The following is a 9,435-nucleotide window of genomic DNA, read 5'->3' as shown; positions in this document are numbered from 1 at the left end:
AACCACACGGAACCGCCAAGATGCTTCGCATCCTCATCAGGGTTCCCCACGGGAAGATGGTGTAATTTTTATACCGACCAGACGGAGAAACGAAGAAACGAAAACGCAGCACTAAAAAAACTGTAACAAGAAAACACTCCTTTTTTTCTCAAACCCGTTTGAGCCGGTTCGAACCGGTCCGAACCGAAACAAAATGATGCTCAGGAACCAAACGCGAAACCGAACCCGAAAGGCTTAAACGCCAACCCGAACAGATCCCCAAAAAAAATCCGGTGCGACTCCCTGCAGTTGTGACTCCCTCCACCTCTTGTACGCGTTGAAGAGTAGAGTCTGCAGCCAGTCAGAAGGGCACAGAGAAATAAACGGGAACGACAGCGTCTAAATGCGCCTACAGGTGGGCAACAAACAAAAAGCGATAGGCGGCCAATGCCAGTGCTAAAGCGAACAGACGGGACCACTGAGACGGTCAGAGTGCGAATCACAGTTGGCACGGCGTGCGGCGCACGAGCGTCGCTGTTGCGGATTTCTGAAGCTAGAATAGGGCGTTTGCATCAGGCCGAGCCTGAAGTTCACGAGGTAGATAGATGAGAAGCTCACGATAGATCGCCACCAATGGATCTCCAATTATATTCTATCTTTCCCTCTTTTAGCGCGTCTCAGTACGAAAAAAAAATATCTTAAAAAAGTCTGTGAACCTCTGGGCTTAATATACACTCTAAGAAAAAAGGTGGTCAAAAGAGAGTCCCCGGCGCCGCGACTACCTTTAACGCTTGGTGAGTCAGAACAGAGTCACCGATCAGAGTCATAATTTTGGCGACTCTCTTTCGACTCGGTACGGGGCGCAACTTGGCGGGAGAGGGGAACCTAGTCGAGGAGCATAGAAAACAAAAAAAAAGAGATGCCGCTCTGATTGGTCGCCGCAGGTGTGACGTCAGGCGTTTCCCGCGAGCAGGCGAGCAGCCGGAGTGGAAGCTTTTGAACTGCCTGCGCGCTCCGCCGGCGAGGCGTTCTTTGTGTTGTGGCCGTTAGGGCGGTTTTCGTAACTACGTGGTTTCGCTGGTCAGTGTCGCGACAATTTTACAGTGCTTTTGCCGTGCTCCACGTGAGGACAGCGTCCATGATAAGGGAAGATATACGGACGGAGCTGCGGCAACACAGCAACTGCATCTGATAGAGGTAAGTGAAGTATTCACCGCGGCGAGAGATTTTCCCTCGTGAAAAAACTTCGTGCACTTTGCGAATAACGCTCAATTGTGTAAGATATGCTGCTTGAATACTATGCGGACAGTCGTGGCAGAAACGTCCAACCTCATTTCTGCGTGAGTGGCAGGTTTTTCGACGGCCTCAGTATGCGAACAGGGCAGCATGACCGTTGGCGCGAGCCGCCGCCGATGGCTCGCCGCCGACGAAACGGCGACCTTGAACACGATGGCCGCTCCACGGCCAAGGCGCAGTGAAAGTTTGTTTCACTTCCTCTGGCGCTTTTATTTGACCCTGAACACGGAATGCTGAGTGCGCTTTGATGAATTTGGCTCAGGCTGACAGAGGGGCGAAATGTCAACATGAAAAGAAACGAGTAGGTGCTCGACAGCGGCTCATTTCGGCGCCAAGCAGCAGTCACTTCGTACAAATGCGGGACGCGTATGTATTGGTAGAATATAATTTTGCGCGTACAGTCATGGGCAATTCAAATACGAACCGCGGTGCGCACAGCCGAAGATCCCGGTGCCGTCTCCTGGCAGCGGCCGAGGAAAACGCACGGACATGCGTTGTTGAGATATCGGGAGCGAGGCTGCGTGTCCCACTGCGATATGTTGCTGTCTGCTCGCTCGCATGTTTGCTTTGTCGCCATGCCGCAAGAGCGCTGACAACAATTGTTAGTGATCCGGCGCGAGATAGTATAAGGGTATCTACGGCCACTGTGTGCTCGGCTCACACGAGTGCCTGCTCCCCCTGTGTGCTGGCGTCACATTGCCGACATAGCTTTGCATGTAGGGTGCAGTAACTTGAGCAAATAACGATCGACACCTGCTTCGCACCCAAACCATGCTCAGTACTGCCCGCTCCGCAGATTTTACTAGCACTAATGGGCCTGCCCTCCTCCCCTCCCCATCCCTCACTCTCACTATAATGTTTGCGAAGGTAAACTAGTGTTAAATAAGTTCCCTTTGATAACGGTTGAAAGTGTATCAACTGTTCCATTTCAGTAGCCATCAACCAAAGCAAACGCCGGGTACCTCGAGGAAGCTTGATTTATTGAAGGGTTTAACGCACCGAAGCAACGCAGGCAATGAGGAACGCTGTAGTGGAGGGTTCCGGATTAATTTTGACCACCTGGGGATCCTTAACGTGCGCCGAAATCCCGCACACACGGACCTCGAGGAAGCTGGCGTAGCTTTGTGGTTAAATGGTACGGCGAGGCACAGTGAAATGCGGCTTTTATTTTTCAGCTTTTTCAGGTTATGATGTCTGAATACCGCGTGGGTAAGCTTACAGTGGCTGGTGCTAGAGGAATATAGGTGGTGCGCAGAACGCTTTTAATGCTACTTCTGTGACTGATTCTTGCGCAGAGACTGTGCTCGTTACTAGAGCATTTCTATGTTTTGCTCGCAAGCCTGGTCTCGCCTGCTCCAGCAACGCGTAGATGTTTTGTTTTTTGTATAAACATGAAATTGCGCACCATCCTGCTGCAGCTTGCACACCGTAAGCGTTTTGTTCATAGGCCGCCGGTCTAAAGGTATATTAGCATTGTGTGGGCTTTGGAGTGAACTATTATTATGCGTTAGGGTGGCGCAGGAGCGTTTTCAAGGCCACATTCGTGAGCAAAAAGCGGGGAATATCCTCCTTAACGAGCACACGTACGTGGAAATCTGGCACAAGGAAGCAGGCAAGGAAATTTGTGTGCACGCCATGTGTGCACTCAGCGTTATCTTGCACTAGATGACAATTCCTTTGTAGTACTATAGCTCTACACCGCTTTTGACTCCATTTATAATTGCCAACTTCACGGCGAAATGCAAATTCGGCCGCTTCGCGCTAGCTGAGCCGTCAAATAAACGTTTCTAGCGCTAGCCACCACACCCGCCGCGGTGGCTCAGTGGCTAAGGCGTTGCGCTGCTGAGCACGAGGTCGCGGGTTCGATTCCCGGCCGCGGCGGTTGCTTTTCTGATGGAGGCGAAAAGCAAAAACGCCCGTGTGTACGAGATTTCGGCGCACGATAAAGATCCCCAGGTGGTCAAAATTAATCCGGAGCCCTCCACTACGGCGCGCCTCATCGCCTGCGTTGCGTCGGCACGTTAAACCTTACAATCAATCAAGCGCTAGCCACCACAGCTACACTTCGGAAAAAAAGCCTAAAAAGCGCGAGCAGTACAAACTCAAAGAACGAAAAAAACCTGGTGGACAGCCCACGATCATATTTTTGCATGGGGGTGCAACAACTCGCCTTAGACGGCGCAGGTGCGTTACGATAGGAAGGGAGAGCGAGAAGGAGGTAAGGAGCCGCCAACTGATGATGAGCGGCCGAGATAAATGGGCCGGCGGTATTTCTCTTTCACCTTGAGGAGAGCCAACTTGGGGGGGGGGGGGGGGGGGGGGCGCATTCCTTGATTGTAGGGCTTTACGCGCCGACGCAACGCAGGCGATGAGGCGCGCCGTAGTGGAGGGCTCCGGATTAATTTTGATCACCTGGGGATCTTTAACGTGCGCCGAAATCTCGTACACACGGGCGTTTTTGCTTTTCCCCTCCATCAGAAAAGCGGCCGCCGCGGCCGGGAATCGAACCCGCGACCTCGTGCTCAGCAGCGCAACGCCTTAGCAACTGAGCCACCGCGGCGGGGGGGGGGGGGGGGGCGCATTCCTGCGTCATTTGCCGTTCGATATAGCGGGTTTCGCTTCTATTTTTATTCGATATAGACGTAATTTTTGCTATATTTTTCACTGCAACTATACTGTTAGCGGAAGGAGTTCGACATACTGGATAAATCGATGAAAATGGTTTCCATCAGTTGGGTTCGGCTGTACAACTTTAGTTTGCTCTCTTTACAGATGCAAAAGGTGTCAGCGCTACCGTTTGGTTGCCCCATTTGGTGAAGGAAAGAGAGGATGACATCTTCACGATACTGGTGAGAACAGTGAGCTTAATTTGCGAATTAGATGGCAACATTGGCAAAAAAAATGGCTCTTGGCTTGAGTTGCCCTCGGCATTAAAAATATTAGGGTGTACCCAATATTAAACTAAAAGAAATGCTGTACATGTAAGAGAGAGCAACTGGGAAAAAATTGTTGCTCTTTAGAAAGGCTGGCTGACGTGTTTAGGCTTAACGTTTATGGTTACTTTGACCACCGGTAGCGAAATATCCCTGACCATGTACTTTTTTGCTTTCCTAAAGGTAAAGTGCACTCAAAATTTTGGTGTCTTGATAACCTCAATTTTGTAACTTACCATAAAGAGAAGCCTTAAGGGGAACTCCAGACCCTGGGAAGGAACCAGTGTGTTTAAGATATCAGCCAGCAAAATCAAGCTTTGGGAAGATCCACAGCGGGGTAGTTGCTAGTGCTTTTTAACATCTTGAAGTAGCACAGACTAGATACAGACATGATAAGTCGAAAATGAACAGACAACAGCGCTTTGTAAATGGTTCGGCGCAACATGGTATTTACTGTGTAACTTGTCCTCATGTAATTTGTGAGTGCGTGACCTAAGCACCTATTCTTGAAAAAAAAATTTACTTCCACAATATCTGCGCTCCAAAAACGTTTTGCTGTGTTAGCTGTGTGCCATGGGATAAAGCTGAACATAGCAAAAGTGCGAGAATGCCAATGCAATGGGTGAAGCAGGACATTTGCTAAATGGAACTGCCTGCTGTTATTCGTGAACAAAGAAGCAACGAATGTAGACGGAAGGGTCGGCGGTAGCTCAGCGTTTTTTCGGTCTCTTCGGTTATTTTGATCTTATCACCAAGCGTGAGTGGCATTTGAAGCATTTGTTTGTTGTGCTCATCCAGAAAAATAAAAATTGACCTTGTGGCTCTGAGCACCCTTCACCGATTGTGAACTAACAGAAAAACAGGCACGCGCGGCTGCAGTCGCGATTGCTTGAGATAATGCCTTGAGCATACTGGGGTAGTAAAGAAACGAGTAGAAAAAAAGTGGTGCCACAAAGAGACAAGCCGGGAGATAGCGCAATGTTAAAGTAAAGGCTGTGGCTAGCGTTCTGTCGAGACGGAACGATATACAAGTGCTAAAGTTCCGTCCAGACGTAACAGAGCGCTGTGAGTTATCCTTCCTAGACGGATTACAACTGAGAGCTTAGCGTTCCGTCCAGACGGAGCCGGCGTGAAATTTGTACAGTTCCGTCCAGGCGAAAGTAAAACCGGCTGATTAGACCCGACCTTGAGTATTCATATTTGGTGTAGGGGTTGCGCCTCGGAACCGCTATAAGGGTGTCAGGTTGCGAGTCATGCATCACATGAAGCTAGCTGCGTGTACTTGTGCGTTATACAACCGGCGTATTTAATGTGTAGGTTCTAAAGGCAGGTTGCTGCGACCCCAATGATTAATCATAAGAAGCGGGTCTTCGCATAACCGGGGGGTGTACTATAACTGAGCTTTCCCTGTAACTTATCATCGCAGGTATTTTAGTTTTCAGTCCACGTGGCATACTAAAGACAGTCAGAGTAATAATTTATACATATTGATGGCTGTCCACATAAAGAACTTTTTTACAGCAGCTAAATTTCAGCATTATTTGTCTTTTTTTTACAGGACCCAGATACTGCATACTCGCGACCGACTCTGCTGTACACGGGGAGCAGCCCACTGTGGTCCGACTCAATTAAGGTGGTGTGCGAACATGTATCCGTTAACGTCTTTGACTTCACGTCAGGAATCGCTCTTGTATGTGCCATGTACTGGGCATACAACCTGCAGTACTTGAAGTCTGCAAAGCAGACCTTTACAGTTTTGGAGGAATTGATGGTGGTGCGAAAGGGCGCATGCTTGAGCACCTAAATGCCGGCGACAAAGGTAGTCACTACCTTGAGAGCTCGTGCAGGGACAGCCAGGGAATAAATACACTGTCCAGGGCCAGCAGATCAAGTGGTGGGTGTTGCAACATATAGCCTCCGAGTAAATTTCTGTGTTCTAAAATGAACAAAATATTCTCAGGAAAATTATAACAATCATCCATTAATAATTCTTTGACACCCTTTTTTTTAATGTTCATTTGCATTGCGTATGAGTGGTCAAAGTGGTCTTATCATAAAGCCGAACCTAGCTGTATGCATGAACTATGAATGTGTTCAATATGAAATTTTTATTAAGCAATAACACTCCCGAACTCTGTTTTGTGTATTTTATTGTCCTGTTTTCAATTTGCCAGTTGTATTGTTCTAGAATTTTTTCACTTCAGTTGTCTAAAATGACATTTTCAAATATTTGTATTTGTTATAATGTAATGTGGTTTTAAGAAAAATTGTGTTTTCATATTCACTTAACATTTTGTGAAGTTGTTGAGCCAGCAGCTGTTGGCTGATTACTGTTGTAGGGTTGTGTTTTGTATATGTGAGCTCAAGTGTTTCTTGTCCTGTTCAATGTTACAATTTGTTTGAGACACGAATGTTGTCTAAGGTAATAATTTTGAATCTTGTATTTTTCACGTTTCTTCTAGTCATGTATATGTTGTCTAAGACAAACTCGTGATTTTTATTTCTTGTAGCAATTTTTTATAAATGTGGTTTTTAAAAAAATTGTGTTTTCATATTCACTTATCATTTTGTAAAGTTAGTGAGCAACCAGCTGATGGCTGATCACTGTTGTAGGGTTGTGTTTTGTATATGTGAACTCAGTGTTGCTTGTCCCGTTCAATGTAACAAGTTTTTGTTATGTGAGACACAAATTTTAAGGTGATAATTTTGAATCTTGTATTTCTCACGTTTCTTATAGTCCATTGTATGTTGTCTAAGACAAAAACTCGTGATTTTTATTTTGTGTCAATTTTTTTCTAGTCATTGAGCCAATGCATAATTTGAAACGGTTGTAGGCTTTATTTCAATAAAATGGTTGTTTTGGTACTTTGCATTGATGTTTCTTGCATGTATGCATGGCTGTCCTTATAGGGTCATAATAGTATCTGTATGGTATTTTTTTATCCTATCGACTCTGAAGCGATTCTGTTTGCTCGAGTCGGAAAATAATCGACTGGACTTTTCTTTGCAGATTTTCAGTGTCGGTGACGGTGCTGCAGAGTCCTGCATGCTCTATCTCAGGGGTCGCGGGATTCCCTTTCAGCAGGTCAGGGCGACTTGGCTGGGGTCATGTAGTAGCCAAAGTAGCCAAGCGGGCTCTCTATAGCCAAACGGAGAGTCTGTGTGACTACTTTTACTACTCGCAAAGTAGTCATGAAGACTCTCTTCGTTTGAAAATTAGGAGTCGAGGTGACTTCCCTTACAGAGTCCTGCATAGCCTTTTTTGACTCGGTCTAACAGAGTCACAAGACTCTTTTCCAAACAGAGTCAGGACGACTCTCATTGCTGGGCCACAAGGTAGTCAAGCAGACTCTTTTCGTTTACCATTTCGGAGTCACTGTGACTAATTTTCAGGAGTCCTGCAGACTCACTCTTGACTCTTCGTCACGACTCCCTCCCTAAGAGTCCCAGGACTCTGTTTGAAAGAGAGTCTGGTGACCCTCCCCATAAGAGTCCAAAGGTAGTCAATTCTGTAGCAAGCCAATGACTCTGTAAAATGAGTCACTACTGACTACCATTTTTCTTAGAGTGTACTCTAACGGGAACCACAAAAATAATGCCAAACAATAAGATACAAAGGTGAATCATTGCCCCTTTTTCCTACATCTCAGCAGTCACTGCTGGCGCGCCCCGTCCCTAGCCTGCGTTGCTTCACATTTCGCCTTTTCTCGGCAGGGAGGGGTGCCACGGAGCGCCCACGGTGACCCATCCCGGGCAGTTGTAGTCGTGAGATTTACCGCCATGAACATCTTCCCCAATCGAATTTCATGGTACGTGTTTCCTCATTCTCCTCCTCACACCCATCTCCGCCTCGTGGTGTGTGCGGAGCGGGAAGCCTCACGAATCACTCGCGGGCCTGCAAGACGGGTGCGGTTTCAGTTTTGGGCCGAAACTGGGCGGCGCTGCCTCGCCGAGCAGCGCTCATCACGCCGTGAACCTGAAAGGGAGTTAGAAATATGCCGCCGCCATAAATATAACACAAATCGGCTTTCAGACTGCTTTTTCGGTGTGCTACACCCCGTTTTCCTTGAATAAAACCACCATGAAGCCTAAGCAATACGCGGAGCGCTGTAAAAAAATAGGGGCCTGGCCAACTTAAAGGCTTGTTTCCACTTTGAGCCTAGTGGAACGGAAGGGAAACAAGTGTATTTTTTATTATTTTGAGTGTTTTCTTCACGTTTACATGTTCTTTGCTGGCCCACGTCCAAGGCAGTTCCACCGCCACGGCAGAATTTGCAGCCTGCGAACAAAGTTGGATAGTGCTCGCCAAGGGTATAGCCTGCTTTTTTAGGGCTCCGTAGCGTCAATAAAGAGAACTTGGGAACCCACTGTTATGATATATTTTTAGTGAGAGTAAGATCCCGCTCAGAATTTTTCACTTCATGCGGTTACCCAGAGATTAGGGCCGTTAAATGTGTTACTTTTTCTGACCCATCCGCACTAAGGTATGCGTTATTACACCAGCTCTGTGCTAGACGAATCGTGTCACGTAGCACCAGATTATTTCTAACAAACATGCGTGACAGCCTTTAATCAGCGCAGTAAAACCGCTTCCAGAGCGCTTAGGCCATCTCTAGTGTGGCAGGCTTTCCTCAAACCACTTTAGGTGTATTAGTGGCAATCTGTTTATCAAGACGTAGCTCACCTATATATTCGCGGGGTGATTAACCTATAGCACAAGAACAAGCCCACGCACACGCAAACCGCAAATGCACACGGACACACGCATAGTTACTTCGTATCATGGATATCTACTGATTTTCCCTGCATTGTGGAGTTGTTTATTTGTCATGATAAACTGGCGGAATTTACGGCTAGGCACAAACTGCTGAGACGTACAGGAATCAGACATGTGCACAGTGTGTCCAAGAGTCCACTTTAGAAACCTCGAGTATTGCAAATTGTCTTGAAATTACGCCGCACAACCCACCGCCTAGATTAAGGGTTTTGCAACCCAGAAAGGTGCTACTTTCAAATGGTGGAAAGCGCATGAGAAACCTGCAGCATATTTTCTAGAAGCTTAGGCTGGTTGAGCAAACAATGAGGAGGTGACGTTCAACCATTCCGTAGCCTTGGGGTATTCCCGGGCCGAAGAGTAGAAAAGAAATGGAAGACTTTCACAGGCCATCCAGCAGGTTCTCTAGGCACTCGAAAGGCACGGACTCCGCAAAGGGGTCACTGTCGAGTA

General features: G+C 47.2%; 1 long non-coding RNA gene across 1 annotated transcript; it reads left to right on the top strand.

Moving 5' to 3' along the window:
• Positions 1 to 905: 905 nt before the first annotated feature.
• On the top strand, positions 906 to 7,579 carry LOC144151783 (uncharacterized). Its single transcript, XR_013318970.1, has 3 exons — positions 906 to 1,176; positions 4,048 to 4,124; positions 5,767 to 7,579. It is a non-coding gene; the product is annotated as an uncharacterized LOC144151783 (long non-coding RNA).
• The last annotated feature ends 1,856 nt before the right edge of the window (positions 7,580 to 9,435 follow it).

The sequence above is a fragment of the Haemaphysalis longicornis genome, unplaced genomic scaffold (assembly GCF_048455015.1).
Source record: "Haemaphysalis longicornis isolate Haplotype H1 unplaced genomic scaffold, Haemaphysalis longicornis Haplotype H1 scaffold_1, whole genome shotgun sequence".
NCBI classification, from domain to species: Eukaryota; Metazoa; Arthropoda; class Arachnida; order Ixodida; family Ixodidae; genus Haemaphysalis; species Haemaphysalis longicornis.
This window is presented reverse-complemented; position numbering and strand designations above follow the sequence as displayed.